The following is a 24,882-nucleotide window of genomic DNA, read 5'->3' on the forward strand; positions in this document are numbered from 1 at the left end:
TTGAAGCAGCATAAACTAAGTCTATGTGAATCAACTTGGAGATATCAGAAACATGATAAATTAAAAGCAGATATATATGCAACTATATGCATGCTGTATTTGTTACATAGGTATGATTTCATTTATCTTTGAAAGGTCATTATGCAAAATAAAATGATGTATTTTGTGTGATATAACATTACAGATTAAGGAAAAATAAAGATCTGGTGAGTTTACAAACCAACTTGTAAGATTTACCTATGGAAAGAAGAACAATAACAAGTTTGTCCAAATTTAGTTTACGTTAGTATAACCTGAATTTGTTAAAGTCATTAAATTCATGTTTGCCAAATTATATTTTTGTGCTCAAAATTAATTTTCAAATCAGTGATGTATGGTGGGTTAATAAAAAAAGATATATCTTAATGTTTAATGTAATCTCCTCTTTTTCCCCCCAAAGTGTTATTAAATTAATGGTGCATTTTACTTAGAGTCAATGACATTTAAAAATCAATGAAATACAAGATTTCACTTAGATATAGTTCCAGTGTAAAGTGGAAGGACTTACATCAGAGACCCGTAAAGAAAGACTGGAGTAACCTAGCTATTTATGGATTAAGATTTCTCAATATCCTACCACTGGTGTTATAGCTTATGGAAACCTTGGCTTTAAAATTAGCATGAAAATCAAATAAATTGTTCACATTGACTCCTGAAAAATTCCTTCTAAGAGCAACAGATTAAAAATAAGCATATAGGTTTGGGTAGGAGGTCCCAATCCGCCGCCATTATTTATTTTATTTTATTTTTTTTTTTAAAAATAAGCATATATTCTCTCCATAAGCCCAGTGCTATATCATACTTTCCCAGTGTTAGAACAGATGGCTTCTCTGTTCTGTTCTTTTTTTTTTCTCTCCTGTCCTCTCCTCTCTTGCCCTTTTCTTTTTCCTATGAGACATAAGAAACTTGTTAAAAAAAAAAAAAAGAGGGGCACCTGGGTGGCTCAGTGGGTTAAAGCCTCTGCCTTTGGCTCAAGTCATGATCTCAGGGTCCTGGGATCCAGCCTCACATCAGGCTCTCTGCTCAGCAGAGAGCCTGCTTCCCCCTCTCTGTCTCTGCCTGCCTCTCTGCCTATTTGTGGTCTCTCTCTCTGCCAAATAAATTAATAAAATCTTTAAAAAAATAAAGAATAAAGTCATTTAAGCACTGGAATCTCATTCTTTCCATGTAAACGTTCATATTCTGAAAGGGCTAGGAAATAGAAGTGGATACAAGAAACACCAAGATGCCAATCTTGTGAACAAGATTTCACCAAATGAAACAAAGTGATATAAATTATTATTTTTCATTTTGTTTACTTTTTCTTTGACATGTTGATTTGATCTCAGATCGAGTAAAGATGTATGTGCTGAGGCCAAACTCCTTTACAGTGAGAAACTATTCAGACTCCAGATGCTGAGAGACAAAAAGGAAGACAGTGTGCTCAGCAGAGAAGTTTACCACTTGTTTAAGAAGGCAATATACCTGAAACAGCATGGAAAAACAATCACCAGCACACACACAAAATAATAGTTGATACTTTTCCTACTCCTTCAGAAGCTCAAACCCCTTGCTTGAAATGTAGGAAAGACATAGCTCTCACAATTCTAAAGAAAACCTCAGAAAACTGGTTCTCATATTCCCAGTCAAGAGTTTTTGGTTTTTTTTTTTGTTTTTTTTTTGTTTTTGTTTTTGTTTTTTTAAGCCATGCTACCTCAAGATTGTGGAGGGGGTTGAGAACTGGGGAGGAGAGTAAGTGAGAGGAACATGGATTCATTGGTATTTAGTTTCTTTCAGGTCAAGTAGGAGTATGTCTTTAGCACCCAAGAGATATGCAATTGACAAACACGTGCAATTTGCATCCTAAGTTCGTCTCCCCATGATTCAGATTTGCCTTCATGCAAAACTATCACATTCCTCCCCAGAGGAAAACTCTCATTCAGAACAACTTGGACCAGTGTTATTCATTAAATTTTAACCCTATTATCTGTTTTAATGGTTCTTCTATTTTAATGATTAGCTCCATTCACATATCTGATGATACCCATTCCACAGTACTTTCATAAATTTTCCAAGTCCTCCATAAAGAACATGTCTAAGTATACATAACCATATTATAATTTTACAGACTCCTTACCAAACATCTTTTAAACATATTACAAAACCCTAATGCAATTCCTTTAACAAATCTGTCTTCTCTTCTGATCAAAGAAACCCAGACCTTCCCACATGACATGTATTTTTTTTTCCTAATCCCTATGTACGTATAAAAAGAGGCACATTTCTATTTTTTCCTATACCCTTCTTATATATAATTCTTTGAAAGGTATATTTACATTCCAAAAAGTTAAAGTGAGAACTTAGAATATTTTTCATCCTGTTTTGGAGGAACAAAAGCTCCCCCATCTCTCTCTTTTCAGAAGAAAAGGAAGACAGCTATCTCTCTCTTGCCTATAAATGGAGAAAAAGCATTGTTTTATGTTCTTTACCTATGATACAGAGTTTATTTGTACAGAACATTTAACCTCTGTTTCAACATGTTACTCCAGGGATAAGATAGGATATGGGGAAATGTGGTCACTATTTTTTTTTTATGTGGATAAGGATAACCGGTCTCTGATTCAGAACATCCCATGTGCACATTTAGGTGAAAATTAATAAATACAAACATTAAAAACTGAGTGACCACCAGTGAACAAGATTTCCATGGTTCTAAATTTCTTCAAGTGACCACAGGTCCTTACTACTCATAACACTGTCTTCTCCCTTTCTCTCACAGCATAGGGATGCTAGCAGCTTCCTGATTCTAATCTCATTTCCTAGGTGGTTTTTCAACAAATTTTATCACCTGTATAGCCAGTAACTAAGTTAGATTATTCTGTATTAAATATTATTTTTCATGTCTGAGTCTTCATGATATAACATATCTCCTTCTAATATTCTTTTTATTTCTGTGACTTCTTTTTTAGTCCCCTTGCTAGTTATTCCAAGTCTACTGGATATTGTTCTTCTGGAAGTGTGCTATACAAGTCTAATGGGTGCTATTTACGTCATATTCTATATTCCTGACTTCTAAATGTCAGAGTACTCCTGGGATCAAGGTCTGGGATCATATATCCTTGATATCTAACTCTAATGTCTTTAAATACTGTTTGTATTCCAATGACACTCAAATTATATCTCCAAAGCAAACAACTCCAGATTCCTATGCTATTAGTCTCCCCTTGCTCATGCTACCCTAGCTACACTGGGTGATTCATTAAAAATATCTAATATGCATCTGCCTCTGGGTTTCACACTTGCTGTGCCCTGGATGTGGTAGGTTTCTTCCCTATGATTTTGTATCATTGAATATTGTCCATGAAATATCAGTGAGTTAACTTACTGGCTTGCATGTTGGGTAGTCTCAACAGCCCCATGTCTTAGTTATGGCACTAAGACAGGAATCCTGACAGAGATGTTGTTTTCTGGAACAGAAAGGATGAAGATCCCCATGAGCCAGGTTACAGGATCTAAAGAGGAATCCAGGATCCAGTAGTGAGTACTTTCACTTAAATCATAAGGGATATTAGGCAATCCCACTATTCTACATGTTAATGAGGGCTTGTAGGCTAAGTGACAAAAGGTGGGATTTTGAAAATCTGCCCAAATGGTGTCTTGGTGTTGCTTATCCTCCTCAAGGTGGGAAGAGGGGAGGATACAATCATGGCACTAGGGCAGCACGCTTTGTGGTCTCAGGAAAAAGGCAATATGACTATAGTTTCTGAATCAAAAATTGCCTACATTAAGTTTTAAAAAAATGATGTTGACAAGAAGATGGAGCTTTGAATGGACTGAAAACAGAAGTGTGTTTGGTTGAGCTATGAAAACGACTTAAGCCAAAAGTAAAACAAACCAGTATAAATGCAAACCCTTGTTTACTGGCATGAAGCCACTGTCTCCCGCTGTTTATTACCTGATCCCTCCATTTTTTTCTCTCCCCTGCCTTCAGGTATTTTAAGAATAAAAGGAAAGAGGGAATCTAAATTTAGGCAGTCTGCAGGATATAGGCATCCAAGTCCCCATTCTACGTGTACCACAAGTGAGTGTGCTTGAATAATGGAAAGGAGGTTTTAGCAACACACACAGTGGGCATGACAAACTAATGTGACCTTGTGTATGACTTTGTGTGTGTATAACAGAGTTTGTTCCCTATAATACTGCTGTAATATCCATTTCCAAAAGTGTATTTGGTGTTGATGTTTTACATGTCTGTGTTATGAGTGCTCTTTTTCAAAAAGATTTATTTATTTATTTCATTTATTTATTTGAGACAGAGAAAGAGAGGGAAGGGAGAAGGGCAGAGAGAGAGGATCTTTCAGCAGACTCCCCACTGAGTGCAGAGACTCAACCAGGGCTGGATCTCTAGACACTGATATCATGCCCTGAGCAGAAATCAAGATCCAGGTACTTAACCGACTGTGCCAATTAGGCGCCCCTGTATTATGAGTGTTCTTAATTATCATGGGATATTAGCCATTTTAGAAAGAGCCACATATAGAAAAGTGCTGGTACCTTTGGGATCTTACAACCCTAAAAACACTTTTGAGTTATGTCTCTGTGACTAATGATTTTGCCAGTCGGAGCCTCTGTTTAAAGGAGGCACCCTTGGGGCGCCTGGGTGGCTCAGTGGGTTAAAGCCTCTGCCTTCAGATCAGGTCATGATCTCAGAGTCCTGGGATCGAGCCCCACATCGGGCTCTCTGCTCAGCAGGGAGCCTGCTTCCTCCTCTCTCTCTGCCTGCCTCTCTGCCTACTTGTGATCTCTGTCTGTCAAATAAATAAATAAAATCTTTAAAAAAAAAAAAAAATAAAGGAGGCACCCTTTATGCAATTGGTATCCTTTGAAGCTTATTGCTTTCCCATCATTACCAGACACACTCCATTTTATACAGCAACTATCAAATTTTTAACATGCATTTGCCAAAACAAAACTTTTAAGTAAAGGAGGCTTAGTAACACTTGAGGAGTTCAGTTCCTTATTAAACTTCCTTTTTTTTTTTTTTTTTTTTCTTTAAGGTCTGACCATAAACAATTGAAAAGCAGGTTTCATGTGGAAAAGCTGCCCTCCCCTTACAGACTTTGTACACAATCAATGTGTTACAGTCCCTCCCAGGACTCAGGCCCCTCTGGCTGGTCATATTCTTCACATATTTACATTCTTCCTTCTTAGGCCTTAGGCAGGGGTCTTCCTCAGTCGCTTCTGCAGAGGCCTCATTATGGAGGAATGAAAGTGAAAGAATCTTGAGGCTCCCTCAAAAGTGAAGTGACCATGTCCGTGCTGATCTACCAACCCTCAACCAGTATACCATTCAATGGAGGAAAATGGAACAAAGGGAGTCACCATCTTCTCTGGCTTTAGATTCTTGCTCATAGCATCTCACTAAGTGATTAAAAGCTTAACTCCTAAAACTCTTAATTCTTAAAAAAGAATTTTTTAAAATATTTTTATTTTAATTAATTTTTTTTTTTTTGGCTCATTGTTACTTTGATTTCCACTCAAGTATCTGACAGCTCAGCAGTCTCTCCAAGCCCAACTGAACTCCTAAGTACTCTTAGAGTTGATAGTTTCACTTAGGGATTGTTCAGCTGGAATCAGCCACTAACAACAGGGGAAAAGTCCAACAAGGTTCAATTGTCAACAGAAATCAGAAATTATATAATTCAAAGAATTTAGTAGTCTTGGCCCTTTCTTAACTTTACATGAAAAAATGGAAGCTCTGCCATTGAGGAGAACTTTACTCTCCCTCCCTTTAAAAGAGGAGCTAAAGCAAAGCACCTGGGTCAACAGGGGCCTTGATTCACAGAGTTCTCTTAAATCCCTGGGGCATGGTTCTCTAATACCTGGGTTAGGCTGAAACTTTATGTTTCTAGTGTGTTTCTGTTGAGGTTCAACCTCAGCACTAGTTATGCAGAATTGAAACTGAATGTGGCTGCACTATTCAATGTGTAGAAATCAAGGGTATTCTCATAGCTGTGGTAAATTCTTTTCTTGATGAAACTTGTTGTATTTTTACTGAAGCTTGAACTCTTGCCAATAGCCTAGATGTTTGGTCTGCCACTTGAAATACTATAGAATGTCAGATTAAGTGCATCTCTATTTAGGGCCACAAACTATACAAACAGATCACAGCTGCAGATTGAACCATCTGGATAACTCATGTAGTGTCTATGATAAAGACCCATCCTCTGATTCAACCAACTGGAATCAGGCTGCTCTTCGAGCCTGTACTGCCCAGATTGCCATCCTTGTTCTTTTGATCTTCATGGAAAAACATCCACTATCATAGACTAAGCACAAATAAAAGGATTCTATGTTTCTGGAAAAGAGGCTGTCACTGCACGTTCTATTTGTGACACTTACCAAGCTGATGTAGTTTCTCATGGTGAGGGAAATCAAACTGTATAGAGTTTTGCCTCTGCTTACTCCTGATAGAACCAAAGTAGAGCCTGTGTACTTGCCAGTACACCCTCCTCTACCTGCATTAGTGTCTCAGGTCAGGTGAAAAGGTTAATATACAAAATTACGCAGAAAACCATCAGGCTTTCTAAGATAGAGTCTGATGATTTGTGAGATTCGTAGAACTGATTGTGTTAAGGGCCCTTTGGGTCATGACTGAGAATAATACTGCAGGTTGTCTCATCTTGACACTTGAAGCCCTGTTTGTAGTAGCATTAAATAAATGAGACAAATTGGATGGATTTGGTCTCAGCCTCTGTTACAGAGTGGCAGACAGAATGATGTGCTCATGGAAAATTTGGCCAGAAACCAAGATGAGATATAAACAAGAAGGTAATGTAGTTGAAAAGCAATACCCCATGTGTCTCTTATAATTCTGCACATTTCATGAGCAGGGCACTAACTGTACTTTTATCCTAAGTTATCTTTTTCAATACTTTTGTATAATATTTAGCTTTGGAAGCCAGAGATACTGTCTTCCTCCACAGCAAAGTGTAGGTTTGTTTGATTGTCCAATGTAATAAAAAAAAAAAAATTACCTCTGAGTAAAACCATAAGTTTGCTTAAAGCCAATTACAAAAAATTGGAGTTCCCTAAGCTCAGTGTACTTTATTTACAATGAACACTTCTAAGCCTGTGCAGGTGCCAGCTGCCTTATTCCTTAGTGGGAATCAAGCCCCTGGGAACTGGTGCATAACAATTTTGAAATTGTGATAACTGCAATTGCTGTATATAGTAATATACTATAGTTAGTGTCTTCTACCAGAATCCATGAAACTGTGACAAGCTAGTATGTTAGATTTCAGTAGAAAAAAAGGTCAAATATTTCACAATTCATGTTCTACTCTTCCTATGCCAGAAGGGGCATACCATAGGTTTCAACATCTTCACTTTTTTGTTGCCTGTTTTTTTTTTTTTTTTTAAATGTCATGCTTTCACTGAGGTTGTAGTCGCCTTATCTAAAATTATTCTTCCCTACATAACCACAGTTCCCATACCCCTTCTTGATTTTCTTGTCTCAGCTTCTGTATCTAGCAATCATTCTGCATTTACTTATTCATGTAGTTTATTACATCACAACAAATGAGAATGTGTGCTTCCTGAGGGACTTTGTTTTCTTCTTTGGTGAATTCCCAGTATCTAGAATTGTGGCTGAAACGTGAGAAGCCCAATAATACTCTTTGAATGATTAATAAGGTGGACTGGCAGGGGTATTAAAAATTCTGAAGAGATGAGAGGAAAATGCCTGGAGGCAATGGGAGATAAAATGTGCAAGATAAATACATGCCAAATACCAAATTATAAAAGTCTCTAAAAACCAGACAAAGAATTATAGATTTCTCATCCTGAGTTCTCTATTTTTGATAATGGAAACACCATTCACATTTTTATCACTCCAGATAACCTAAGAGAACCTAGTTGTTACTTTTCCACCTCACTTTGGTATAAAAATATCCATCGATCCCATCAATTTAACCACATAAATATCTCTAGGATTATACATCACTTCTTAAGATTTAGTGCAGAGCCTTATTTTTCATCTTGATAAATGAAATAGTTTCTTAATTGATTGCCATGACAAAGAGTCTTGGCTTTAAATACAATTCTCAATACTCATTTATTCATGTCATTTCTCTCCTTATTCCATGAATTTAGCACAGAATTGTGCTATGACATTTATAGCTTTTCATGATTTGACCCACAGTTAATCTAGAGTCTCATTTTTAACTACTGTTCACTATCTTTTGCATTTATCAACATGTTTAACATATTTATTCAAACATGTTGGTCATTCATATCTCTTTGTAGCTTTCCTTATCCTGACAGTTTTCCCCTCTCCAGACCGTTAGACTTCCTATCTTCTATTCATAGTTCAAACCTTAGCTTGGATATATTCTCCTGTGCAAAGTTATGTTGAACATCTTCTTCAGTCATCCAGAAATATTTATTTTACCCAATACTCCCCAAGAATTCCATAGAATTCTTGCTCTTGCCAGGGCAATTTCCATATAAATCACTAATTTAAATTGAAATTTTCTCTTGTTCTTTCATATAGAGTGCTAGCATAGATGATCCTTGATGAGAAAGGGCTACATTCTCTTTTAAAATTTTTAAATGCATCTGTGTTTCCTGTACGAGTGAGTACCCAGCTCATAGCAGTAACAGAATACAAAGAAAGTAAAATTGACTGATATAGGGTATTTTGTATCATACCACAATTAATTTTAACATCAAATATATTTGTAAAGTCCACCTAAAGTGAATTTTGGCTTTGTTTTGCTGAGTTTTGTGTAAAATATCAACATGACAATATCTCAGTATGCATCCAATATTGTGTAAAATATGTATTGGTTGAGAAATCATTATAAACCTGTGGGTTAAATCATCAGAATAAATGAGATTTCGGCAGAAGACAAACTGTGCTCAGTGTGCTCATTCCCTATTCTCAGTCTTGTTTTCTTCATACAATTTATCACTATCTGAAATTATTTTATTAGTCTGCTTGCATGTTTATTTTCTCTCTGCTATCACAAGAATGAACAATTCATGACAGCAAAAGGCTGTCTGGGTTACTGTTATATCCTCTGTGCCTAGAACTAGAATCCTTTGTGCTGTCATCTAAAAGACATTAAAAAAACATTGTTATTTATCCAGTTGCTTAATCATGCCCCAAGAATAGTTTGAGTAGATTCATCTTATCGATACTTATGGAGATGTCTGACATTAATTATAAAGAATTCTGAGAATTCAGCTTGCTTACTTCTTATGTTTTATAAGATAGGATAATGACTATATAGATACAGATATAGATATATAAATATCTCATCTTTTTTATCCATTCATCTATCAATAGACACTGGCTGCTTCCATAATTTGGCTATTGTAATTAATGCTGCTATAAACATCCAGGTGCACATATCCCTTTGAATTAGTATTTTTGTATTCTTTGGGTAAATACCTAGTAGCGCAATTGCCGGATTGTAACATAGTTCTATTTTTAAATTTTTTGAGAAACTTCCATAATATTTTTCTGAGTGGCTGCACTAGGTTGCATTCCTACCAATATTGCAAAGGAACTTCCCATTCTTAATGTCCTCACCAGCCCCTGTTGTTTCTTTTGTTGTTGATTTTAGCTATTCTGACAGGTGATATCTCATTATAGTTTTGATTTACATTTTCCTGATAATGACTGCTGTTGAGAATCTTTTCATGTGTCTCTTGGCCATCTATATTCTTCCTTGAAAAGTCTTTTTAGGTCTTTTGCCCATTTTAAAATTGGATTATTTGTTCTTTAGGCACTGGTATTATAAGTCCTTTATATATTTTTCATACTAGCTCTTGTCTTCTTCCATTCCATAGGTTGCCTTTTGGTTTTGTTATTTGTCTCTTTTGCTATTCAGAAACTTCTTATTTTGATGCAGTACCAATAGTTTATTTTTACTTTTGTTTTCCTTGCCTCAAGAGACATATCTAGAAAGAAGTTTTTACAGCCCATGTCAAAGATGCCTGTATTCCTCTCTAGGATTTTTATGGTTTTAAGCCTCACATTTAGCTCGAATTATCTTTGAATTTGTTTTTAAGTTTGGTCTAAGAAAGTGGTCTAGTTTCATTCTTATGCATGTAGCTATCTAGTTTTCCCAACACCATTTGTTGAAGAGATTCTTTTTCACATTGGATATTCGTCCCTGCTTTGTCAAAGATTAATTTCTGAATTTTCTATTCTGTCCCATTGATCTATATGTCTATTTTTATGCCAGCACCATACTGTTTTGATCACTACAGCTTTATATTGGAAATCCTAGGCACAACAATCGGACAATTAAAAAAAAAAAGTAAAATCAATCTAAATCAGCAAGGAAGATGTCAAACTTTCACTATTTACAGATGATATGATATTCTATATAGAAAACCGGAGACTCCACTGAAAAACTGCTAGAGATAATAAACGAATTCAGTAAAGTCACAGGATAACAATGCACAGAAATCTGTTGCCTTTCTATACACCAATAGTGAAGCAGTAGGAGGAGAAATTAAAGAACCAATCCCATTTACAATTGCACCAAATACCATAAGATACCTAGGAATAAACCTAGCAAAGAGGCAAAAGACCTATATGCTGAAAACTATAAAACACTGATGAAAGAAGCTGAAGATGAAAAAAATGGAAAAACAAAAAAAAAAAAATAGAAAAACATTCTAAGTCCATAGATTGGAAGAAAAAATATTGTTAAAATGTCTATACTACCCAAAGCAATCTACAGACTTAATGCTATCCCTACCAAAATGCCAACAGCGTTTTTCACAGAGCTAGAACAAATGATCCTAAAATTTGTATGGAACCACGAAAAGACCCCGAATAACCAGAGCAAACTTGAAAAAGAAAAGCAAGCTGGAGGCATCACAATTCCAGACTTCAAGTTATATTATAAAGCTGTCATGATCAAAACAGAATGGAAATTACCCTTCCTTAGGGAAAAAAGCCCATATGTGAAAGATTTTGTAAGATTTTGTCACCCAACGATCTCTTCAATCTTTTATCAAATTTTCCTAGCACTTTCCAAAAGCATCATGGCAAGAGATGACGGGTTCTAGTAGCTTTAACCATTTAATGATAAGTAAGTTCTATATTGTCCTTCGTTTCATGAATCAGATGAAACATGGAATCAAAATGAGTCAAGAGACTTAACTTAAATTCTAGTCTTGCTCTGTGAATACCTGATGTTAAATTTGGTCCAAGTCACTTAAGCTTTTATAGCTTAGCATTTTTAAGAGATATCTGTTACATACTTGAATGAGAGTGTTGAGTTATATAACATATAACAGTTTTAAATTTATTATTTTGTATTTGTTTGTATGTTTTCAGTATTCCACGATTCATCGTTTATGTACCACACCCAGTGCTCCGTGCAATATGTTCCCTCCTTAATAGCCACCACTAGGCTCACCCATCCTCCCACCCCTCCCCTTTAAAACCCTCAGTTTGTTTCTCAAAGTCCACAGTCTCTCATGGTTCATCTCCCCCTCAGATTTCCCCCAATTCACTTTCCCTTTTCTTCTTCTAATGTCCTCAATGTTATTTCTTATGTTCCACAAGTAAATAAAACCATATGATAATTGACTTTCTCTGCTTGACTTATTTCACTCAGCATAATCTCCTCTAGTCCCATCCATGTTGATACAAAAGTTGGGTATTCATCCTTTCTGATGGCTGAGTAATATTCCATTGTATATATGGACCACATCTTCTTTATCCATTCGTCTGTTGAAGGTCATCTTGACTCTTTCCACAGTTTGGAGACTGTGTTTTATACTTAAAATACATCTTAAACAAGATACAACCCTTGCAACAATTCAAAAGAAATGTAACCCTACGAAAACAATGAAGTTGTGATAATATCTACTAATATTATTCTTAAAAGAAACATTATAGGGCGCCTGGGTGGCTCAGTGGGTTAAGCCGCTGCCTTCGGCTCAGGTCATGATCTCAGGGTCCTGGAATCGAGTCCCGCATCGGGCTCTCTGCTCAGCAGGGAGCCTACTTCCCTCTCTCTCTCTCTCTCTGCCTGCCTCTCTGTCTACTTGTGATCTCTCTCTGTCAAATAAATAAATAAAATCTTTAAAAAAAAAAAGAAACATTATATGGATTTGGGAGGCTACAATAAGGTCAAAGTTGTATATACACATATGAAATCTTGTAGCAGTGTGGGGTAACTAATTAGAATCATTTTACAGACAAATGTGCATTTTTTAATTACTTTACAGATGATACATTCTGTAATTTTAGTTGCCATCGGTTGCTGTGAGTGATGAAGTCCCATAGACTCTTCTAGTCAGAATAGTCACCAACTGCCACCTTGTAATTCTACCATCAATTACATTCTCGGAGTCTTCTGAAACTGCTCTATTTTCTCTCTGAGCTACATTCTTTCAGCGAGTGTAGTTCAGATACTACATCTGGCTTCTTGCCCTGGATGCTGACCAGTTTGCCTTGTGACATTAACCTGGTGCCTGATGGTCTGTGTGTCAAGAAAGTTGACTCATTTACAGTTTTCCATTATGTAGCTCTAACATTTTATGTTGTTTCCTAAATAATAGATGCAGAATAGTTGGCCTAGTCCTGGCAAAAATGCAGTTATTCTCCTCAGTGGCTTTGTAACAATCTTCTTCACTGTGACAACCAGATATATGAATATATGTTTTCTTTATACCCTTATTTTTTGTTTAATTGTATGCCTTGGAAAAAGGCTGAACTTCCACAACTAGAAAGAGTTCCCTCCCCTGCCCCCTTATTCTCTCATGTTTTGAGCAGGTAAACAGGAACTTATTCTACTTTGATATTATCATATATGGTAATTTATATAAATTAAGTCCAGTATATAAGATAATTGCATACAAAACACAAAGCGATAAAAAAGATCAATTATTCTATAAGGATAACTGATACTCTCTTCTTCCATAATGTATTAGTAAAGAAATGGTTATAGAATTTGACAGAGGTTTTAACTAAACATTATATTAGGGATTTGGATCCATAGAATTGTGTACTTATGTGTGTTTGTGTCTGTATTAAATATGTTTTAATTAGTCCAAAGAAAAACCAAAATCAACAAAACAACACAACAGCAAAACAGAAAATACAGTGTGGAAGCAAATAGTGCTTTTGTTTTGCTTTCATTTTAACCATGATAATAATCATGTTTGGATAGCTGACCTAAGCATGTCTGTGTGTGTATTTTCTAACTTGAACTTTGTTTTCTTGAATTAATTCTGAAAACAAGGCATGTAAGTGTTAAAAAAAGCCCAATATGAAAACAGAATATATGTAATTGTGGTTGCCATGTTAGGAAGAAAAGGATTAAAAGTTTTTTAAGACTAACTTTAAAAAACGTCAATACATATTCTGTCATCCAGTCAGGATAACTATGTGTATATATGAGAAATATGACAATATGTTCCTTTAACAGAAATATAGTAATGCTGTGTTGATGATGATTTTTAAATTTCTGTAAATAATGTGACATAGGTGAACAGAATGTTAAAGTATTTCTTTTTCAGTAATTCCACTAGGAGTTGACATATCTCTAAGTGTGCTCCCCTTTAGTCATTATTTCTTGTCACCATTTGAAAATATGCCTGAATACAAAAAGCTCTTTTTTAATAAGACATTCAGCTATCAACACTTATTTTATTGTAATTCAAGTTCTTTTGTCTTTTAAGGAAATTGCTGTTGAATTATAGTCCTAGACCATCTCTAATAGCACAGTTACTAAAACTGATTTCTCATACATATTCATAACTAAAACCATAAAGACCATTGCAGATTTCAAAATGATGCATCAATCAATGTCATAGATATCTGCTTAGCAACTCAAAAAAAGAGAAAGCATAGCCTAATATTTTCTTTGTAAAACACTTACTGTGCATTTTTATACAAAACATCAAAAAACAATTTGTTTAATGCATATATATGTATATATAACTTGATATCACAAATCTACACAAGGTTGAGAAATAAATGCTGAAAGAAAGAACTCTTTATGCAACTCACTGTCCTTCAAAGTAAATACTCTTCAAGGCAAGTAATAGAGTTCTGAAGGGGAAAAACTAATATGACCCTAACCTAGGGTATTGTTGAATTTGATTTGGCCCAAAGTAGACAGTGGTGTTCTATATTTTCTCATTGTCCCTCAATAACACATTTTTCTCACCTATCAATACAGCAACCTGAACCTAATGTGGGAAATTTAGATTAAAGAGTCCTATGCTGAATCCCTATGAAAGAAATTGCTTTATACAAAATTGTTTATTTTTCTTTTCCTAGTAGAAAAATATAATAAGACAAATATCCAGCATAGTAACAATAATAAAGAAATATACAGCACTATGAAAAGAGAAGAGACAATAGGTATTTAACAATTAAACTTAAATCTTATCAACAGCACTAATACAATATCATTTGAAGTAACCAGATCATCTTATCAAATAACACTTTGACAGTTCCTAATTTTGATTTTTGTATCATATTATATATTCAAGCATGGAAAAAACTCAAAGATCACTCGAACAACTTAAAACAATATTAATATAAAAATCATTTTAAACCTTTATGAGTTATTTTCAGTAACTTTCCTCTTCTCTCACAAACTGTGTATATGTTTTCATGACAGTAGATGGAAAAAAAGAATTAAGTAGTCAAGAAATATCTCATTTTAGAGCTAGGTGAATAATTTCAAAAAGGCTTAATAATTCCTACTCATTATAGCAAGGCATATGGGACTGTATGTAATGCATGGTGTTAGACATTTAAACTCCTTCAACTTCGCTCCATCCATATATTCTCAGTTCATTTACCTTACTTTTCCCTGATGGTTATATAGATTCCCATCCTTGGTCAACTAAAGAGCTTTCTCAGGGCTAACTTTGGTAGCTTGTGTTTTTAATCATTTTCTTTTTTTTAGCTGCTCTGTTAGCCTTCAAAAGCTTCAAATCTCTCATAGTTTAAACCAAAAATCAATTCTCACTATCACCACCACCACTACCATTAATAGTAAATCTATACCCCTATTTTTCCTTGTTATCTAAAGGCAGTACTTTTTTTTTAATTTAATTTTTTTTCTGTTGCCAGTCCTTTATTTAGAATTTCATTTCCAGTTCTTATTTAGGATTTCTTTTTACCCACAGTAACTTCCATCCTGCCATTCTTCAAGGCTCATTCTAAATATAATCTCTTATTTGGTCATACACTCTTTCATGAAAGATGTTCAGACTAACCATAGTGACCTACAAATGCATTTCTAGATCATTTATGTATTGCTAATATCCCAAATATATTCACAATCTCTATTGTATAGATCAATAAACATTGGAGTTGGCAAGGGTTTTAGCTCATATTCATTTTACAGATGAGAAAATCCAGAGCCTGAAAAAATGAAGTGAATTTCCCCAAATCATACAGCTAATTAGGTTGAGTTAAAATTAGAACTCATATTTTCTAACATGTGCAAGGTTTTTTTTTTTTTTCATAACATCATTTTGTTTTCTTCCATATGTTAAATGACATATCTTAGATGCAGCACAAATTACACCATAATAAACATTTTTCATTCTATCTTATAGACTTAAATGGTAGTCAAAAACATATAATAAAGGATTTTCCACTGAGGTGATAGTCTTTACACGACTTTGCAAACCCTTTATTTTAGACTTAACTTTGAAACTCTTATTATTGAGATAGATGGTCAATCTTTTCTTCTTTGCTATCAGTTTATCTCTGAGTTTCAAGCACAAATAAGATTTCCTGCTACCAGAATGTATCACAGCTGAGTGCTCAGTACTTCTGAAAATGTAAAGTAGTTTGATAAGTAAAACCTATCTCATCAATTTGCCTATAATTATTTTCAATTCTTCACTCAAAATTGTTAATATGATTTTCTGTATTAAAGTGTTATTTGACTCACTGTTGGAAAAAAATTCTCATGGTATATCTACAATACAAAGTTTTTCTTTCATATTACAGTTATTAATCTTTCAAAGACATTGAGACAACTAGAATAAAGCCCCAGACACTAGTAGATATGAAGTTTGCTAAAGATGTTAGGTAATATATGATGATTAAAAATATATTATAGTATTTATGAGGTAAATCCTATGTGTTCAACCATTTCAATGTTTACAGATCAAATCAATTTAAAATGCAACCACCTACCCGTTATGATGTGTAACTAAATTGTGTATATCTATACACAGATGTGTGTATGTACAATTCACATATACATAAACATTAAATGCTGAGAAGTCCCATTAGATTTTTTATTTCCCCCTGGGAAATTTCAACTCAGCAGACTCTGAGACAAATATATTTCATACATCTGCCCTTTCCTTGTACACAACATGTAGTAAGTTTGGGTGAAATGAATGCTGAAAGTAAAAACATCCAGAAGAATTAAATTCACACCTGAAGGAATCCCGATGGAATTGGGTAAAGCTGATATTTGAAAGGAATGATTCATTTTAAGTAGGAGGCCATAGTGTCTGAATACAGAGCATTATTTATAATGGTTTTCAGATTTGTGCCAGGTTTGTTTATTTAATATTGCAGTTCTCATGTGCAATGGCTAATAATTATAAAAATGTTTATATTAACTTATAAGTGAATAAAATGTCATTCTGCTTTTTAAAATTTATTTTATAAGCTATCATTCCTCACAAAACATTCTAGTTTTATTGTGTTCCATTTACTTATTTCCACATTTGTAACTTGTCCAAACTGCTTATTAAATTCAATGTTTTCCATTATGATGTCCATTCTAAACATTTCAAATTCTTTTAACTGAAGATTTAAAATCTATCTCTCTCTTGTCTTTCTTCACCCCCTCTCTGTCTCTGTCTCTCTGTCTCTCTCCCTCCAAGGACACATAATACTGTTAGTCTCCAGTTCTAAGTACTAAATATAGTTTTAGTACTAGGAATATTAAGGTTTTATTATGTAGTATTGCAAGAGGCTAGTATTGTTTCATGTCTCCACACTTCTCTAAAATAACATTGGCAGAAGTGAGAAAAGAATGGCCCTTAAGAATTATAAAGACATGCATTATTTAAATTATATGAATTTTACCTCAACTGAAGAAACAGAAACAGAGGATATCCTAATTTCTACTGCTAAAAAGTGTGTCCAGTCTGAGATTTTATCCTACTTACAAGTTAACAAGTTAGTTTGTTACTGTTCATTGATATTGGGAGAAGGTAAAAGTTAGAGGTCCCAGCAAAGCAGCAGCTGGAGCTTCATAATAGTGTCTGCCAGTTCCACCTGTCCCCCAGGTTCCATGGAGGTGATACAAAGGGCCCATTCAGGGTGCTCACAGATATACTAGGCTATTTGAAGAAGCTTGAGCTTGATTTTATAGTAGGTAAAAGCAAGGCTTCACTTGGAGTTAGAGTTAGAAGGTGGGGGCTTACCTCATCTATCAAGTTTACTCACAATAAACACAACCATAAAAATTGTTCTGAGTAAAAGTAGTCACATCCTTATATCCTTTCTATGTCAGCAAAAATGTGAACAAATGCTCAAGGTCCATGGCTGTTTCCTCTTTGAACCCTTCCTTACTAATTTCTATTAGAATTTAATAAAGTATAAAATCTATAAATTCTTCTGATCATGAAATTCAATATAACTTTGAGTCTTAACTTGCATGAAAAAGATTAAGAAACTTAAAGGGATAAGGAATTCAAACTATTCCCCTAATGATTCACCATTATTGAGGTACTGAGAATTAGGCACAGTTTTTTTTCCGAAGTTAGTAGAGAAAAATACTAAGGAAGGCTTGAGGTTACTATCAAGAAGAGCTTTGTTGGTACCATTCTGAACTCAAAGAAAAGAAATGTTTCCAATTTGACTAGCACATATTAACTCAGTACTGTAGGCCATGGTCAGAAGATGATTAAAGCTATAGCTTGCTAAATAGTTTTTTAAAATGGTCATAAAAATCAGAGGTATAAATAAGTATTTTTATGTGTTTGTCCTTTAGAAAGGTGAAGGAGTAAAGACATTAGTCTTTTTAATAGTCTATTATTGCAGTTGAATTCATTAGAAATGTGTGTGTGTGCACGCATATGTATATTTTTCCTAAAGTAATACTATTTTTACTCTCTTACTGAAGAATTTTAAGAGCTTAACATTACCTTAAGGCAGCACTATTTTCTTATGCCATTTTCTACCAAGACACTAAAGCAGAGAAAATTAACTTTATTCAACACTTGTGTCTTTAAAAGGATAATGATTTCATCTAGTTAAAGTTGTCCTGGGCAACTTAGTTTATTTCAGGGAAGAAATTGCCTGCTCACTCATGATAAGACAATTTGTCACCTTGGAAATTAAATTACCAACCCCTGTTTACCTTGAGGAGTTGTGCTATGTAATACCTACTTGTTCTACTACTGCTTTTATATCAGAATGTGCCTAGTTCTGCAAGAACATGTGTTCTATAACAAAGACTGTAAGGGACGTTTCAACAGAAAACAAGTCCTGCTCCCTCACCTAAATTGAACCTGATGGATATATAAAAAAATGTTTAATAACTCTCAAAAGAATTATCCAATTGATACTAAGATCTCCTATGAATTAATGTTTGTGCCTCTAAGAGAAAAAAAATAGTTTATTCTACATGTATTGACTGAACTCTATTTTGAAGGACATAACATTTTCTAAATATTTATTTTTGGCTTTTTGTGATATTAAAGAAGAAATAGAACCATAGACGCTATTTTATTGAATGGACCAACTGGATATCTGGCAGCAAATATCTCCAAGGGAAAAAAAATGTATTATTTCTATGTGAAGATTTGAAATTTTTTAAAAAAGATTTTCTTTATCCATTTGACAGAGAGAGACACAGCAAGAGAGGGAACACAGAGGGAGTGGGGGAGGAGCCTGATGCGGGAGATCCATCCCAAGACCCTGGGATCATGACCTAAGCTGAAGGCAGACCCTAAACGACTGAGCCACCCAGGCACCCCAAGTTTTGAAAATGTTGGAAAACTTAATTATATCCCATTTCCTTAAAATTTAGGGATTTTGATATGGAAATACAGTTGCCTGTATTTTTTTTTCTTTAATTTTATTTTGGAAGGCATGATAAACTTCTTTCATTGATAGTATGGCTTTCAAAATTTGTTGCAGAAATAGATTTACAGAGAATAAACTTTTAACTAATAGTTATTTGTAATGGCCTAAATAAGCAGGAAGTTTAGCAAATAAGTAAGGAGTTAGGTGAGTTTTTTCATCCTTTTTCTGTGAGTGGTAATATTTTAAAGAGTATGGATAGAAAATCTCTGTGATTGCAAGGTGATGAGAGTCACTGGAAGTGACTAAAAGATTAAGAGTGAACTCTAAGTCCATTTTTTATATTGGTGTTCTAGGCTGAATTGTGTCCTTTCAAAGTTCTTTTGTTGAAGTCCTAACTTTCAATACCTAAGAATGTGACCTCATTTGGAAATAGTGTCATTGCAGATATAATTATTTAAGTTAAGATGAAGTCATACTGGAGTAAGGTGTGCAACTAATCCAATACATCCAATGTCCTTTTTGAAAGGGGGAATTTGGACACAGACAGGCACACCGGAAGAATGCTATGTGATGTGTTTAGCAAGCTAAGAAATGCCAAAGACTGTCAACAAACCAGAAGAAACTGGGAGAGAGACCTGGAAGAGATTCTCCCTCACAGTCCTCAGAAAAAAAAAAAAATCTTACCAATACTTTGATCTTGGACTCTGAGCATCCTGGACACTGAGTCAATATGTTTCTTTTATTAAAGATACCCGGGGGGTGCCTGGGTGGCTCAGTGGGTTAAAGCCTCTGCCTTCAGCTCAGGTCATGATCCCAGGGTCCTGTGATCGAGACTAGCATTGGGCTCTCTGCTCGGCTAGGAGCCTTCTTCCCTTCCTCTCTGCCTGCCTCTCTTCCTACTTGTGATCTCTGTCAAATAAATAAATAAAATCTTAAAAAAAAAAAAAAAAGACACCCAGTTTGTGGAACTTTGTGACAGCAGCCCTCTTCAACTAGTAAAAGTAGCAATTGTTTTCTCTTTTGGGAAAAAATTATAATGTCATATTTGTATGTCATTTTTTAGGTTATAGAGTTCTTCCCATACATTGCTACTCTTGATCCTCAGAATTATTTTTTGGGATTTTTCAGGTTGAATATACTTATCATTATTCCACACATAATGAAATTGTCACTCTGACAATTTGAGACTGCCATTGTAACAGAATTAATCAAAAGTTCAGGAAGGACTTTAAACTAGATTGTTAACTCGGGGCGCCTGGGTGGCTCAGTGGGTTAAGCCTCTGCCTTCGGCTCAGGTCATGATCTCAGGTTCCCGGGATCGAGCCCCACATGGGGCTTTCTGCTCAGCGGGGAGCCTGCTTCTCTGTCTCTCTCTGCCTGCTGCTCTGCTTACTTGTGATCTCTCTCCCTCTGTCAAATAAATAAATAAATAAATAAATAACTTATAAAAAAAAAACTAGGTTGTTAACTCAAACTCTATGTTATTTCTTCATTCAGACAGGTAGTATTTTTTAGTATGTCTTTTATGTTTTTTGTTTGTTTGCCCAGAGCAGAGAGAAACTCCTATTGTATATCTAGGATCTCCCTCTAAGAAGTTAACTGATAAGATAGAAGGAGGTGACATGGATGTTTAAGCATCATGGCAACTATTTTTCTCTGTTTAGATTAAAACCTGGTATTCTAATTAAAGTTACAAAGTGGGGGAAAAAGAGGGAGAGCTAAACCAAGAACTGGACTCTTAATAATAGAGGACAAACTGATGGTTACCAGAAGGGATGAGGGTAAGGAGACCGGTTAGAAAGGTGCTGGGGATTAAGGAGTGCACATGTTCTGATGAGCACAGGTGATGTGTGGAAGTGTAAAATTGCTATATTGTACACCCTGAGCTAGTATTATATTGTATGTTAACTCACTAGAATTAAAATAAAAACTTTAAAGAATAAAAATGAAAAAGAATGAAAAAAAAAAACACAAAATCAATTTCCAATGTAGCATACTCTGGGAAATTAAAAAGCAAATAATAAGAAGGTCTGAGTGATTTTTCCCTTCAGCTGTTATATTTCACTTCTTAATCTGTGTAGTAGTAAATTGTTTAAACATGAAACCTCACTAAGAGAAACTGTTCTCTGTGATCAGGCCTCAGAGATATAAGGCTAGAACAATGTTTTTGTTTGTGGTAAATTCAGAAAAGGAAAGATTCTCTATGAAAATCAGTCTTGGTAGATGGTTGAACTTTCCTCATGACCACCCTGTGACCATTGCATTTTTTTTTTCCCCAAAATGACCACAGAATATCCTACATAAATATTTCTGTACATTATTTTTAACTACTTTAAATGCAGAAATTTTAAGAATTCATCTTGGCAGTTTTCATGATTAAGTAAAGGAAGGAGAAAAAGAGGGAATCTTTTTTAAGAAACAGGGAGTGTGAGGGGCAACTGGGTCACTCTGTCAGTTAGGCATCCAACTCTTGATTTTGGCTGAGTCATGATCTCAAGGTTGTGAGATAGGACCCTGCCTGGGGCTCTGTACTGGAAGTGGAGCCTACCAAAGACTCTTTCTCTCCCTCTGCTCCTTCCCTCTTCCCCTTTCGTAAAAACAAAAACACAAAAATAACACAACACAAAACAAAACACAACAGGAGTATGGAGATGTTAAATCAGATAACTTCTAACCTGGTAACTGGAAAATGCCCATTGGATTTAGCAACATGGTGATCACTGATAAGCAGAACACTGTCCATGCCATGGTCAGTATCAGAGAGAAGAAAGAGAAAAATAAATCCCCTTTGAAAGTTTGACTATAATAGAAAAAAAAAGTAATATAGTTCTGGTTGGAAGGGACCTTTGACTACTTTTACTGACATCATTTCTTGAGTGAGTAGAGTTGAAGTAGTTTGCTTGTAAATGCAATAAAACTGTTCTTACCCTATTTGAAAGTATATATTATTTGAAAGAGTTTTATATTTTGCATGTGGGGGAAAAGATATGGGAGAACTGTGATGTAGAAGACAATCTGGTTAACCTTTTCCTTACCCTAATGTTGATGTCCACAATTAAATTTCTAAGAAAGGAAACACTAGCCACCCAATTAACTCAGATCAATGTATATTATAGGTTGCACTTTTCATGATTAAAACTGTAAAACTTGCATAAATGTTTTCGTGTTTTTGCTGTGTTAAAATTTAATGATATGATAAATTTTCATTTGCCACCATTTCTAAGACACTTTATCAACAATGATTCTCAAGATCTTTTTGCAAAGTTACGTAATGTATTCCTGGCTGGCATTATTTTGAGGAAAAAAATATATCCACAAGTCTTTGTAGGTTAATTTTTAAAAATGAAAACCATCTTAAAGACCATATGTATTTTAATTTTTTAATTTCAGAGATTTTTGAGCCTGTTTCCAGCTCAAGGCTTCTGTTTGGTTGGTTGTTTTGTCCTGTTTTACCTTTTATTTTACTCAAAAGAAGCACTTATTCTTCCAGATGAATAATCTTGTTGTTTAACTTTATTTTTTAACTTCAAAATTTCCTATTCTCCAAAATATTTTTTGTCAACACCCAGACATCTTTTTAAAGACAAGTGTAGTAACTATCCTAAATGAAATTTAGCAACCACGTCTTCCTTTTATATTCTGTCTGGTCTCCCCAGGAAACTTTTGGAACTAGTCGTGGAACATATGACAAAAATAGTGTTATTCTTTCTACAATGTCATTATGAAAAATTTTAAACAAAAGCAGTCTTTTTTTTTGCAGTTAGAAGTTTAATTATATATTTTTTCCTACATTGGAATGAAAAACCCAACTCCTGCTATGTATTTATTTGGCTTTTTTTTCTAACTTAATTCATTAATTTGAGGTATATTTTACGAAGCTTCTTTGGCAATATCAATATCCTAAAGGCCTGAAACTTGAAGATAAATCTCTGATTAACTGTAAAAGTCTGTTTTTTTCTTAGTTTACCCATTAATAATTTTTAATTGTCATGTAAATAATTATTAACGGTATTATATACTTTAAAGATTTCATAATACTTCTAAATTGCATCAATTCATGAATATAAATATTAATAAAAAGTTTCACAAATTGTTGCACTTCTATGTGATTTTGTGTCTGGTTATGTTCATTATTGCACTTTATGATGAGGGTGTTTATGACTTGGAAGAATTCTGGCATACTGTTTGCCTAAAAATTAATCACTTTCATGGAAGTCCTTAGCAAATATGAATATTCACCTCTGGAGAGCTTTATAGTATTTACTATTCTTGATTTAATTTGTAAGACAAATAATCCTAATAAAAAGATTCCTAAAACTATGTGCTACTTTTTAAAAATAAAAGCTCATTTTTTAGCTTGTCTGCTTTAAGATATGTTCTAAAAACACCCTTTATTTAAGATGATTGATTACAGAAATTTAGCACATATATATGTATGAAATTTAAGATATATTATCTTTCATATTTTTCATAAATAGACGTGATTTATTGTTTCAAAGCAGCTGAAGTATTTAGCTGTATGTGCTCAAGCTAAGATTCCTTTTGCTAATAGAGTTATACCAAGTCTTATTAAAGTTTCATGCTAATGTTATTCCAATAAGATTTTATGTTACTCCAGTAGGATTTTTTAAAAAAAATTATCCTACAAATCTCTGCAAAGAACAACTTCTCCTGGAAAACATAAACATCAAAAAGCTACTGCTATAAAGTAAAATGACATAAGATTACAATTGCATTCTGTTACCACGGTCTACTCTTTTCTCTCTATAGGTTAAATGTACTAAGCACATTTTAAAAAAGATAACAAGAAAACAGTTTAGCTTTCCTTCATAGACTTAAAAATACTAAACAAAGTCCATTATTTTACAGAATTTAAAGTAAGAATGAAAGCCCCAGTTTTTCAGGTATTTTCCAAAACTTTCCACAATCTTTCTGTTCATTTTAATAGCCACAATTTCTTCTATATATTAGCAAACTCTCAGTAAAACATGATACAGATTCTATGTGGTTTTGTAGATTTCACTTTTTAGCACTAAATTATTAGTTCTTAATTATTGAAAGGTCATTTTTCATTATAATTTACAAAAATGTTCCCAACTTTTTAAATTTTAAGTCTCTGTATTAAAATGTTTTAATACTATTAAAACTATCAAAATTAAAAAAAAAAACCTCATTCAATATTTCATTACCAGGAAATAATTAATAAATGCTATTTAAATGTATTGCATCACTATTTTAGACAACTCTTTGTGTATATTTCTGTGTAATAAAATATTTCTTTAACTAGTTTCAGAAAATACCATCTGAGTTACACATTTCTTATAAAAATATTATTTTATTATTTTAAGATATGTTACTACAACAAAGTCTTAGGAGAAATAAAGAAATACAAATAATTTGTTATTACTTCAACATTTTTATAAGAAAGCACATACTTCAAAATTAATCAATGATATCTGAAAGATATTTATTTTCTAATTGTTTTAGGCAGATACTTGGAGAATATTTTTAAAGCCTTAATTTACTTTGAAAACTATCTCTTTAACTGTAGGAAAACTGTGCCCTTATATCTTCCCTTTGTCAATATAATTCCACATTTCTTTATAGTGATGCTATAAATAAATAGTGGAGTTAAATTAGCAGAATCAAAACGTAATTCATACTATATTTTATTGTCCTATTATACCATATTGTTATGTTTTTGACATAGTGGGAATTTACACGAGTTCTATAATCATTTGGGAAACATTTTTTAAAAACATATAAAATTGATATATTTTATTTCTAAATGTTTAAAAATTTAA

This window comes from Enhydra lutris, unplaced genomic scaffold (genome assembly GCF_002288905.1).
Source record: "Enhydra lutris kenyoni isolate GAN:26980312 unplaced genomic scaffold, ASM228890v2 scaffoldscaffold21, whole genome shotgun sequence".
NCBI classification, from domain to species: Eukaryota; Metazoa; Chordata; class Mammalia; order Carnivora; family Mustelidae; genus Enhydra; species Enhydra lutris.